The sequence below is a fragment of the Pinus tabuliformis genome, chromosome 9 (assembly GCF_031772625.1).
Source record: "Pinus tabuliformis cultivar Carrire ecotype Pingquan chromosome 9, CPIR1, whole genome shotgun sequence".
NCBI lineage: Eukaryota > Viridiplantae > Streptophyta > Pinopsida > Pinales > Pinaceae > Pinus > Pinus tabuliformis.
The window spans coordinates 1,401,910,196-1,401,923,291 of NC_142307.1; the positions used below are offsets into that span (position 1 = coordinate 1,401,910,196).

General features: G+C 39.1%; 1 pseudogene; it reads right to left on the bottom strand.

The window, feature by feature from the left end:
- Positions 1 to 11,668: 11,668 nt before the first annotated feature.
- Positions 11,669 to 12,393, bottom strand: LOC149153789 (uncharacterized; annotated as a pseudogene).
- Between the last annotated feature and the right edge of the window lie 703 nt (positions 12,394 to 13,096).

Genomic DNA, 13,096 nt, shown 5'->3' on the forward strand with positions numbered 1-13,096 from the left:
TGGTGCATCCTGGCATGCACCAGCTGCCAACATGCACAACCTTGTAACAGGGAACCAAACCTTACCAAACCTTAGCATACCCCTACAGATAATATGAATCAAATTAATTTTAACATTAAAACCAGACCATTGACGGTTAGCGATAATGCACCAGGCGTAAAACCAATTTAAGCTATGCTCGAGCCTCTTCCGCCTCGGGAAGAGGCCAAATAAGATCGAAAAGTCTCAGGTGGAAATGGAACTTAGGTTATCTGGGCACTCTCTGATTTGTGCCTCTGCAAAATCTGGAACATGAGCAAGAACATCTGCTTCTGCACAGTGGAGCATGAGCAGCAACAACAACAACAATCTGTTCGACCTCCTCTGCCTCTGCAAATTTTGTCCGACCTCTACCTCTGCAAATTTTGTCCGACCTCTACCTCTGAAAATTAACCTGTCCGACCTGCTCTGCCTCTGCAAATTTTGTCCGACCTCTGCCTCTACAAATTTTGTCCGACCTCTACCTCAAGCACCCCACTATGCGAACTATGTGAAGCAGCGAGTCCCTGCATGAAGTTAACATTTAAGGCAAATATGAAGTCAAGGGAAGGGAGGCTGCTAAGACAGCAAGTCCCTGCCACCAAAGCAGCATATACCGAGTTGGAAAAGACACGGGTGCCACCAAAGCAGCATATACCGAGTTGGAAAAGACACAGGTGCCAAACACGGGTGCTAGACAAGGGTGCCACCAAAGCAGCATATACCGAGTTGGAAAAGACACGGTGGGGCTAACATGCATGATATACGTGTCTTGCATGCATGCTATTTCTGGTATGCCGCTCTAATGTTCCTCTCCTAAACGCGACGAGTCGATTGGCACGACGGCTTGCATGGGCTTGCATGTTGAATAGGTGCACCCTCTGAAAATGTTATGTCCACTTTCAAAGCTAGTGGCTTGTTTAGTTCCTAACCATTTTAATTTGCTTTGCGGGGTGGAATTGTCTGATAACAACTATTTCATCGAAAGCAAATACTGACTTACTCGATGAGTGAAAGTGATCGAAAGGGATGAACCACTTACTCGTTGTGGCTTGCAAATTCGTGAAACGCGTTGGTTTCAGAAAAGACGATAACCGCGACTTTAGCATCACAGAGAACAAAAGGCTCAAATGCATTCCTCAGCGATTGGTTCTTGCGTTTGCGGCTTCTAGGGTTTTGAATGCGTTTCATCAAAAACCTTCTTTCTCATTTCCACTCCTTTCTTTCTCAGTTTGAATCTTTTTATTGTAACTCCACGGTGGATTTGTTCATTGCATGTAACCCGCTCCGCTGAAATCTCGAGTTAGAACCTGGCCGTCCAATCAAAATCTAATCGCTGTCCTCCATCGCCGAAAGCGACGTTGCCTGGAAAAGCTAAGTATCAAATATTTTTCGGTGGGAGAGAATCTAAGGACCCTTGAGGTATGTCCGCTTTTCTACGTGGAAAAAGTGAACCTAAAGTATCAAGACGTTTAATAGTAATGTTAAGCGGCTGAAAATGATCAACCTCAAACCACGCGTTCATGGTATCAAGACGTTTAATAGCAACGTTAAGCGGCTGGAAAGGATGAACGTCAAACCACGCGTTCAAGGTATCAAGACGTTTAATAGCAACGTTAAGTGGCTGGAAAGGATGAACCTCAAACCACGCTCATTTTTAGTTTTTCAAGTACTTTCCTATGTCACGAGTTGGAAAAGACACGGGTGCCACCAAAGCAGCATATAACGAGTTGGAAAAGGCACGGAGTGGGTATAAAGACTAAAAGAAAAAAGGGTTGGGTGTAGGGTTGCCGGGTCCGGTCGATCCAAAGAAACCTTCTGAGATGCGTTTTTAAGCATAGTAAACCTGTGTTGCGGGGGGTCGGAGTTCGCCCGAAGTACAGGTAAAACAGGAAAGGTTATTAGCAGAAAGAGCTTCAATACTGACTTCAGTCCTCCTGCTGGCCAACCAGTTAAAGAATCACTTCCAGCATCCAATGAAAAGACTCTGTAAGGATAATCAACTCTGTTGTTTTCTACTGGAAATATATCTTGGGGAAGCAACTCCATATTTCCTGCACCGAGCCACAGATAAATTTTCTGAACATTGCACCGATTCAGCACGAAAGGCTGGACCAGAAAGATTTGCTATAATTATTAATGATGTCTTTGACAGGAAGAGTGGGGTCACCACCATCCACAATTGACGCAGGAAAAGGTCCAGTAGCATTGAAAGATTCATGTGTCTGAAACATTTCATGCAATTGAGACCCTTTAGATGAAACAGATGGAAGGTGAACAATTTCCCCAGCTGTACCCTCATTTGGAATGTCTCCAAATGCAGTTGGAGAAATTAAATCATCCATAGAAGACTGCAGCAGCATACTTGGAGAAGTTGATAAACCTAAGGTAGCTATATCTGGTTTGTTTGAAAACTTCACCAAATAATTATTTGCAGTCTCATCATTTACCAATAAAGATGTTGATTCAAAAACGGGAGCATCAGAAGTCTCACCTTTCGTAGTAAACTCAGGAACCAAATTAGCTGAACTCTGAATGTGTAATGATTCCGAAGGAGGACATGATCCAGAAAATGCCTGCGTTGACGTCGAAGTGCTGCTTTCCTGCTGCAATGGAGACCATGGTACATTGATTTCCCCTGCGTGATGAATAATCACAGTTTCTGGAAGTAGGGATCGTGTTTCCTCAACTTCTGTCTGTGCAGATTCTATCATGGGATGTTTATGTATCAGATTATCGATTTGTGAAATTTGGGATTCTGCAAAGTCATCCTTCATATGCAGGGTTTGCTTTAATTTAGTAAATTCTATGTCGTACTTTAAAAAACTAAATTCTATGTTGTCAGTGCCGGCGGGCTAGCAAGTTAATTTAATTAATAATTTCCATGTTATCAGTTCCACCGTGGGCCACTGGATGTAACAAGTTTTGGCGTTAAGTCGACGAGGGGTGCCGTGTCAGCAACAATTTGTAATTTGGACGCAAAAATAGGAAAATAGACCACTAGTAAAATACTTATAACAACAAAACTCTACTAATTGACCTAACTATTAAAACTATTGGTATACAATTAAATATCAATAAATTAATTAATACGATATTTTCATACTTATTATTCATTATATACAAAATTTTAAATTAAAAGAAGTGTGCTATTAATTACTTCTCTAAAAGTGCAGATAATAAAATTTTATTTTAACGGATTTATCTCATTAATTACTTCTCTCTAAAAAAGCCATAAATCCAACAAGAGCTATTTATTTAGTTTTGGTTACAGGGCATATGTTAAAATTGAGCGTCTGGGCGCAACGAGTGTTCTAACGTGGAGATTGCATGTGTTTCACGTGTCCTTGAGTTATCCATTAGTCACCACACCGTACCAACGTTACCTTCCTTCAGGAACTTGGCCTTTCTTTCCTAGCGTGACGATGATTTCGGTTGCAGAATGGTCAAAGTCATTGAATTCAAGCTCAAGCAATTCCAGGCCAGGCCAGGCTACGCACGAAACTCGCATCTGGTATACGATTTTGCATGATTCACCGAGGGAAAACGCCTATGGAGTAGTCAATTGATGTGTCTGGGGTACCAATTTTGCAGGATTCGTCTATATTTTATCTTTGGGTTTGCAAGCCCAACAAAAACCAGCGAATGCAAACGCTATAAAGCATGAAAACTAGAGGCTTACAGGACTTCGGAAGCTTCAAAAGAAGAATCTTTCTGAAATTTTGGCTCAGCAAAACACTGCAGTTAATGCATATATGGTAATTTGATAATTGTTTGTCACCGATAATCCTTGTTCATTTACACAATAGTTGGAGCCTGTACATCATGCATAGGCTGGAAGCTTTCCTCTGATATGATTTTAAGTTTATGTCTGTTGTTAATATGTAAATGAATGTTTTCATGCGCTTTCTAGACTACATCATCTTTTGGCATTGTTTAATATGCCACAGAGTTAAGAGCAGCAAGATTTAATTATAATGGCATTCAGAATCGTGAATTCTGTGTTGCTTCTGGTGTTTTTAGGATCTGCATTTAGGATCTGCATTGGCGCAAAACACTTGCAGGCTGGATTCTACCATAAGCCGGAATTTCGTGCTCGGGAACAGGCCAAGTGACGGCTGTATTGTTTCGCTGGCCGAGTGGATGATGGGTCTGGGGATCGAGTCCCTTGCTCAGCAATTTTCTTTTGATGTGTGATGTGTGTTCCAGTAGTTCTTTATCTCGTTGTCCATCCGTCTAGGCAATCTCCCTGCAATTAAAGACCACCTGCACAGTTTCACAGACTGATTAGAAATCACTTCGATCAGTAACTGAGACTTCAAAAGTGAGATTTTCATGACAGATCCAGCTTTAAAAGGAAATCCATTGCAGCAACAGCGGAGATAAAATGACATACTTGTTGCCAACGAAGGAGTGGAGTTTGATGATGAGCTCGTCTTCTTCTTCTGTGAAGCTTCGACGCTTCAGATCGAGACGTAGTCTTCAGACTAAAAATCTCTATGGTTGCTGTAAGATCCCTTTCTAAGCTTTAAAATGTTCTTGTAGTTTTCTGTGTATATTCTATGTTCTGTTGGTATAATAGAAACTCTTCAAATTAATGCAATAATTGTGGAAACCTGTACAGTAGTATTAAAATTGCATGTTTTATTATGAGTAATTGTACCAGTGAGAGTTAGAGAGGTATAATGAGTTTGGAAATGGGAAAATTTGGAATCAAAAGCGAGAGATCAAATGAGCATTTGAGAGTTGTTCAGGCGGGTTAGGACTTACGACATGCTATTCAGGTAGGCCACAACGATTCACTTGAAGCAACTGGGACAGTACTTAGCAGGGGCTGCCTGGACTATAGTAATCGTTCGCGACGGATATAGCATTAGTTGACCTGCTTTTAGTCCCCGGTCATCAACTATATACCAAGTTTTGTAAAGACATATTGATAAATCATGTTATTTGGCCTCTTCTCGAGGACCTAAGGTAATCCGAACCTAATCCGAAGCTAAAGCATATGTTATATATTTTGTGCTCGCTTCATATTTTCAAACTGGTAAAAATACTAATCTAATGCTGGCATTAGTCCATAGCACTAAATGCTAGCTCCGATATTTTGGATTTCCATGGTTGGATTTCCATGGTATATCACCGCCTATACCCCTATACCCCTATACGCCTGCCTGCCACAACTTCCAGGTGCCCAGGTGCCATCTCCTATGTTCCAAGTGCCATCTCCTATGTTTTGCATGTGCCATCTCCTATGTTCTGCATGTAACCAGGTGTAATGTTATTCCAAATCTTATTAGAGGACTAGCAGCACTGGAAACTTGCCATACAAGAGGAATGATTCATGAAGAAAGGAAAATGAATCATGAAAAAAAATAGAGAAGTTACCTCCTGCTTCTACCCATGGCCTCTACCATATGAGGAAATGGCAGAGTTGCTAGTCGCGACCCTCCAAATTCAACAGGTTCTGTGTAATACGACAGCAAAATTTTATTCAGTTTCTTGGAATACGGCAACATTAAGGTCAGAGTATTTATTCCATTCGGAACTTTCATTTTAATTTTTTAAAAAAATTCAATAGTAAACAGAATCTTGCAAACATTACAGTAATTCACTAATTTCCGCTAAAATCTTTACCGAATTCTTATTAAATGACTTGTTTTCGCCCCAACTTTGATGTCAGGTTTCTTCTGAGAATCCATGGCTGACTTTGCATGCTCAATAAAGCTGAGATAGTGTCGCTATGAAATTAGGGATCTACAATATTATGAAAGCTGATTAACTAACCTAAGCTAATAGTGCTTTCTGTTTCAAGAATTAATGTTGTGCATCATACTAAATAATTTTTTTTTCAAGTTTATAGTGTGACCTGTCTTTATATAGGCTGCCAGTTTTGAAGGATTTAATACCGTTCCAACAACATGGGAAGAAAAAAAATGTAAAAGAAATCCAAGCTTTCCTTCGTAGGTACAATTTGCCGCAAAACTGTTGAATTAACAGCCTTGGCACCATCTACTATAGGGTAGAGAATATGCAGAATTGGCGATATGTAATATTCTTAATGAAGTGTTGAAGTCAGGATTCAGAATTTTAAGAGGAAAAGGGTTTCCATGGTCACTCTTCTATGTGTTGGCATGCATTAAAAATAGTTATGATTGAACTTTATAATATGAACTGAAATCTCAGGTTCGGATTAGAATTAGAAAGCTGTGCAAACCATTGGAGGAGGATGATTTTAGGCCTGTATGCATCATTATGATAGTCCAAAGTTCTGGTTACATGTTTCTATCCCAGTGGTAAAATGATTAGTATTCAAGTAACCTGTAGCCGATGAATAACTTTTTGATGAATTTTTTTCATGTTATAATCATATGTTGCATTTGAATGAACATGTGATTTTCAAATTTTTATTGACCTTACTGTTTGCACATTCATCTTGGATTGTTGTCTTGATGGACTTATGCACATAAAACATGTGAAAGACAGAGGCTCAGACAAGATTAGATTGCAAATAGATGTAACTTAATGTTTGTATTGAATAAAATGTATGGTAGTTGTTCTGTCTGACTTGAGACAAATTAAGGTTGTAATATTCCTTTAGCGGAAGGTCAAAATCTTTCCTGAATGAAGCGCTGAGGAATGCGCCCTTCAGGATTTGGATTGTCAAGCATGGTTTAACCATTATGATTAACCCAATACCTTGAAAGACATAACTCCAAAGCTAGCCATCGTAAACTCAGTAAAGTATTTAATTTAAAAATAAAAATAAAAAATTGTTATTAATAAATATAAATCAAAGTGACACATTTAACACAATGATATTAGATATTTTCGACAGATGGTATCCATGCCTGCATACTTTCACAAGTATGCCACATGGATTTATGCTCGTACCACTTGTCCATAACGAATCGAGATGTATGTCTGTTGTTATTTTTCCTGTTAAAGGTCGTAGACGATAACCTGCCATTTTTCCTATTAAAGCTAATCGAAGGTGGAGGTCACCACTGGTTAGCTTTCCTGAGAACGTGGCGGTCATCACTGGTTAGCTTTCCTGAGAACCTGAATTGACCAAAACTCAAAGATCGAAGATTCTCCATGCAAAAATCATAGAGTTCGTAGCTTCCATTCCGAATCTTGGTCTCGGTCGAGTTTGTAGCTTCCATTCTGAATCTTAGTCTTGGTCTAAGCGGTATGAATTCTTTCTGTGCCTTGTTTTCTATCCTTTATCTATTAGCTAGTCCTCATCTGTAGAATTGTCCGCTTTCCTGTGTTGTTTCCACGAGACTGCTCATATTTCTCAGATATAACATCATTACTTGAATGCATTATTCTGTAACTTGATATATTTGTTCATTACTTGAATGCATTATGCCGTTACTGCATTGTTTTCTTCCTTGAACATCAAGATCAGAACATGTTCAACTCAACTCTTGGACAGGCGAAATAGCGAGTGGCTTTGGATTAATATTCTAGCATTTGAAAATAGTGAAGCATTTTGATGGCTGTTTGGTTACCTGAAAAATGTGAATCAACAGCTGATGTGAGATTGCCTTGTAAATTTCATGGAAGGTATGAATGCCGCAATGCTAAAAAGAGATAAGGTGTCATAATCATTCCATAATTTTCCTAAATGTGAAAGTGAAATCTGCTACCGGTAATGGTTTTGATGAAAATAATGTAATGAGAAATATAATAAAGAGGAAGAAAAAATAGCCATACAACCCACAAATATCTAGCTTGAACCATGGCATTGGACGGAAGGCCAATGTCTCCCCAACTGGCAGTTATAGCTGCTTGTGAACCGCCTCTATTCCACAGGATTAGAACAACTCTGTTATTGCACATTGCCCCAACCCAGACCTGCAGTTATTTATATGTTCAAAAAGACATTAAGAGAAAATATGTCAAAATTACAGTATATATTTTAACATTAAAGGCCAAAAAGAGAAAATGCATAAAAAGGATAAGAGAGAATGCATAAAAAGGATAAATTTTGGATAAGTTCTTCTATCATAGTGTACAATGTTCTAATATTGGCAAGATAATGTAATGTAGAATTCTGTCTGTAAGTTTAGAGAATAAAAATGAATTCGAACTTATTTAAAAAATTTCTGGAACTTACAGGATATTGCAACGACCACTTTTGAGGGTTTTCCGCCTTTTCCGCCTTGAACTGAGTAATTTCACCTGAAAATAGAGAACTGGATTTCATATCAAAAGTGAAAAATATAGAAATTAGGCTGAATGGGTAATGATTTGTATATAATTTTCCTATACCTAGAAAATAAAATTCGCTGAGGCGCTAAAATCATATCTTATGTTGTATTTGTCTGGGTCTTTCTCATTCATTTTTCAGAAATGTTGATTAATGCTAACATTAATCTGGCATTAATCTGGCAATATAAAATGCTAGCTCTTATGGTCTTATTTGGCCTCTTCCCGAGGCAGAGGCGCTGAAATCATATCTTATGTTGTATTTGTCCAGGTCTTTCTCATTCATTTTTCAGAACTGTTGATTAATGCTAACATTAATCTGGCATTAATCTGGCAATATAAAATGCTAGCTCTTATTGCATTTGAGCTATCAGGAGGCTGAACCGGTTGATATCACTGTTGCAATGTGTCACTCTGCATGACTCTGCATGCTGCTGCTGTGGTGTCTACAGAACAGATGTTGTTGCTGAGGGTAGACAAAACAGATGTTGTATAACCATACCTAAAAGCATATCCAGATCGATATGCATAACCAGTGGTTTCAGGTGGTGAAGAACGAGACGCAGATCCAGATTGAGCAGTAGTTTCAGTAACAAATTCATAAGCATAAGATGTTGCTGAGGGACGAAGCACCACATCCATGACCTGCAATGCTTCTTGCGGAAGCGACACAGGCTCCCCTGCTAAGTACTGTGCCAGTTGCTTCAAGTGAATCGTTGCGGCCTGCCTGAATAGCATGTGGTAAGTCCTAACCCGCCTGAACAACTCTCAAATGCTCATTTGATCTCATGATAAAGCTCGCTTTTGATTCCAAATTTTCCCATTTCCAAACTCATTATACCTCTCTAACTCTCACTGGTACAATTACTCATAATAAAACATGCAATTTTAATACTACTGTACAGGTTTCCACAATTATTGCATTAATTTGAAGAATTTCTATTATACCAACAGAACATAGAATATACACAGAGAACTATAAGAACATTTTAAAGCTCAGAAAGGGATCTTACAACAACCATAGAGATTTATAGTCTCGTCTATGAATCTCTTAGAGTCTTCTTCTTTGGTCACATCGGCAGCAATCAGGCTCCCCTGCTAAGTACTGTGCCAGTTGCTTCAAGTGAATCGTTGCGGCCTGCCTGAATAGCATGTGGTAAGTCCTAACCCGCCTGAACAACTCTCAAATGCTCATTTTATCTCTCGCTTTTGATTTCAAATTTTCCCATTTCCAAACTCATTATACCTCTCTAACTTTCACTGGTACAATTACTCATAATAAAACATGCAATTTTAATACTACTGTACAGGTTTCCACAATTATTGGATTAATTTGAAGAATTTCTATTATACCAATAGAACATAGAATATACACAGAAAACTACAAGAACATTTTAAATCTCAGAAAGGGATCTTACAGCAACCATAGAGATTTATAGTCTGAAGACTGCGTCCTGATCTGAAGCGTCGAAGCTTCACAGAAGAAGAAGACGAGCTCATCATCGAACTCCACTCCTTCGTTGGCAACAAGTATGTCATTTTATCTCCGCTGTCACTGCAATGGATTTCCTTTTAAAGCTAGTTCTGTCATGAAAATCTCACTTTTGAAGTCTCAGTTACTGATCGAAGTGATTTCTAATCAGTTTGTGAAACTATGCACGTGGTCTTTAATTGCAGGGAGATTGCTTGGACGGACGGACAACGAGATAAAGAACTACTGGAACACACATCAAAAGAAAATTGCTGAGCAAGGGACTCGATCCCCAGACCCATCGTCCACTCGGCCAGCGAAACAATACGGCAGTCACTCGGCCTATTCCCGAGCACGAAATTCCGGCTTATGGTAGAATCCAGCCTGCTGGTGTTTTGTGCCAATGTAGATCCTAAATGCAGATCCTAAAAACACCAGAAGCAATAGAGAATTCACGATTCTGAATGCCATTATAATTAAATCTGGCTGCTCTTAACTCTGTGGCATATTAAACAATGCCAAAAGATGATGTAGTCTAGAAATCACATCTGGCAATGGTCAGGGACTATAGTAATCGATCTGTGATGCTATAGCATTAGTCTGAGGTGCTATCTTACTAATTTGAATGGAGTATCGTGGGGGTAACCAAAGTTTTTAAATACAATGTTGTTTGCCATCGCTGGAGTAACCAAAGTTCTTAAATGCATCTTTGTTTGCCATCTTATTTGGCCTCTTCCCGAGGCGGAAGAGGCTGGACCATAGGTTATGTTCTATTTTACCGGGTTCATTATTAATCGCTGTGAAACAGTCGATATTAATGCTAGCATTAGTTTGTAGTTTGAAGTTTAAGCGTTTATTTGCATGTTCGCATTTTAGTTTGAGCATAGTTGTGCATGCAGGTGCCACCGTGCTTGTTGCTGTTGCCACCCGTTTTCCCCTGTTGCCACCTATTACTGCATGGTGCACCGGTGTTATTGCAGCAGGTCCAATATGAATAGGATCCTTCTCATCCCATTACTAATCCTAAATCAGTGGTCGTTCCTTCCTGGGGCGTGATGCGGCAGTAGCGGCTTCCGGATCAAGCAATTTGGGCTTCTGAACTTTCCTCAGCTACATCCTGCACAAATACCGGAGATAATATTAACTTACTGTGCATATGAATGTACGTTATGAAACATCTCATATTTGTTTTGATAGTATGAACAGTTCACTTGTTTTCTTTTTCCTATTTTTTTCTCCATATTTCAGTTACTGCAAGGCTTTATCTTTTTCCTGCGCCTTTCTATTCACTATACTACTTTTTTCTATGCCTTTGTATTCATTTTTCGTTTCACTTTATAGATGCTTTCAGAATCTGTTTCTCTTGCTTGGCTACAATTGTTGATTGTAATCACTCGTCAATTTAGCCTATTTCTGTTGCCGGTAAAAATTAAGACATATTTCAATTTCAATCTCACAGAGCGGATGTATCATTCATGTTGCTGGTTATGTCAATTAATTTCCAAAAATAAGAGTAATTATGCATGCCGAACGCTTATTATGTGTAATCTGAAATTTTGATGACAGTTTGCAGCACTTATCTGGAAACACGAAAAGTTACATAAAGGAAAATTCTGGACACTTGTTCGGATCAATACTTTCATATAACCATTGGGAAATGAATGGGAAAGAATGGACACTTATCTGAAACAACATTTTCAGATAATCACTAGGAAATGGAAGGAAAACAGAAATATTTTCAGACCAACGGTATGAAAGCAAAGTTCGATAGTTCAGACGTCAAGTATTGAAGACTATGTTATGGGGTTTAAGCTGTTTTGCTGGAACAGTATATTGAAAAGTACAAACACTACATTCTATAAAATCATTGAAACAACCAGTCTAGGATAGTACCTTTCACCTTGTCAATTCAGTCAGAACATACAAGGATACAGAACTTTGAGAAAATGTAAAAGAAATATGCGATTATAGAGCTCGAACCTTGCCATTGTCTATTGAAGTCAAAGATTTAGCTCTTCTTTTCTTCCCGATGCAATCATCTACGCGTTTGTTCGGTTCAGAAAAAACGCTCATGGTTTCCCCTACTTGTTGGACTGCTCCGACAACAGGTCGCAGGTTCGAAGCCCCGCAACCGACATTTTCCGAAGAATTGCGATCCATGTTGTTGAAAGAAGAAAATTTCGGCGCCTGCTCCACAAAGCCTGGGTCCGAAGGAAATTGCACCAAGGCACTCGGTACACTTCCAATGTTAAATTTGGAAACCTCGGAGCCGAGATGCGAAGCGTCCAAATTTCTCCATCCCGTTGCATTCACGCCATTTTTAACGCCTGCCGTATGAAATTGAACAGAATTTGCGAAAATCGGAACATTGTGCACTCCGATGCCTCCAGAACCGTCGGCATTGGAGCTTTCTTTAGCCATTACGGGTGAAAAACCTGACTTCCGTAAATATTTAGCTGAAAATGACGGATCGACGTAGAAAGCTCCATCCACATTACTAATAATACTCTCGGTAGCTCCTCCAAAGGCATTCTGGGTAGCAATTTCTCCAAATTCTCCAGCGTATTTCTGAGAAAAATGGTGTCCATTGTGTTTAATGAACAACTTAACGAAGAGTGAAGGCTAGCCAACGACTTAGAATCAGGAACAGCGTCAAAAGTCTGCCATTCCACGCCGAAATCAGAGTCCATAACTCAGCATTCGACTAAATTTCTCAATGCTTGTTCAATTTCCAGGCCGGATCTGCGGCCTGAGTTTCCAATGCGATTTCATTCTCATTTCTCATTTGGTGACATTTGAAAGAAATCTGGATCACGAGGTCATCTTCATGGAGATCCGTAATCGTGACTGAAGACACATGTTTTGGGCTGTTACAATAAAGCTTGTGAGATGGAAGCGAGCATGCAAGCCACATGTTACTAAGACAATAAGTAGAAAAACAAACCCTCACGTTAATACTCCATACTCCATGGCGAAACAACACATAGAAATTTCTCGAATTTAACATACATGCCACACTTATCGGAATTTGACATACATGCCATGCTTATCGCATTATGGACAAGTGGGCAATATGTGAACGCACATATTTAGGTATCAAATGCTATGTCACTGATATATACTTGTCTAGAAATTATCGTATAAAAACTATTTTTTTACTTTTATATGTGTAAACACCGTAGTGAGTTTAAAGGAAAGCTCCACTAAGCTATTGTCAATTGTAAGCTCTTGTAAGATTGGGCAAGGTCAAATAAAATTGCCACACTTATCGGAATTTGACATACATGCCATGCTTATCGCATTATGGACAAGTGGGCAATATGTGAACGCACATATTTAGGTATCAAATGCTATGTCACTGATATATACTTGTCTAGAAATTATGGTATAAAA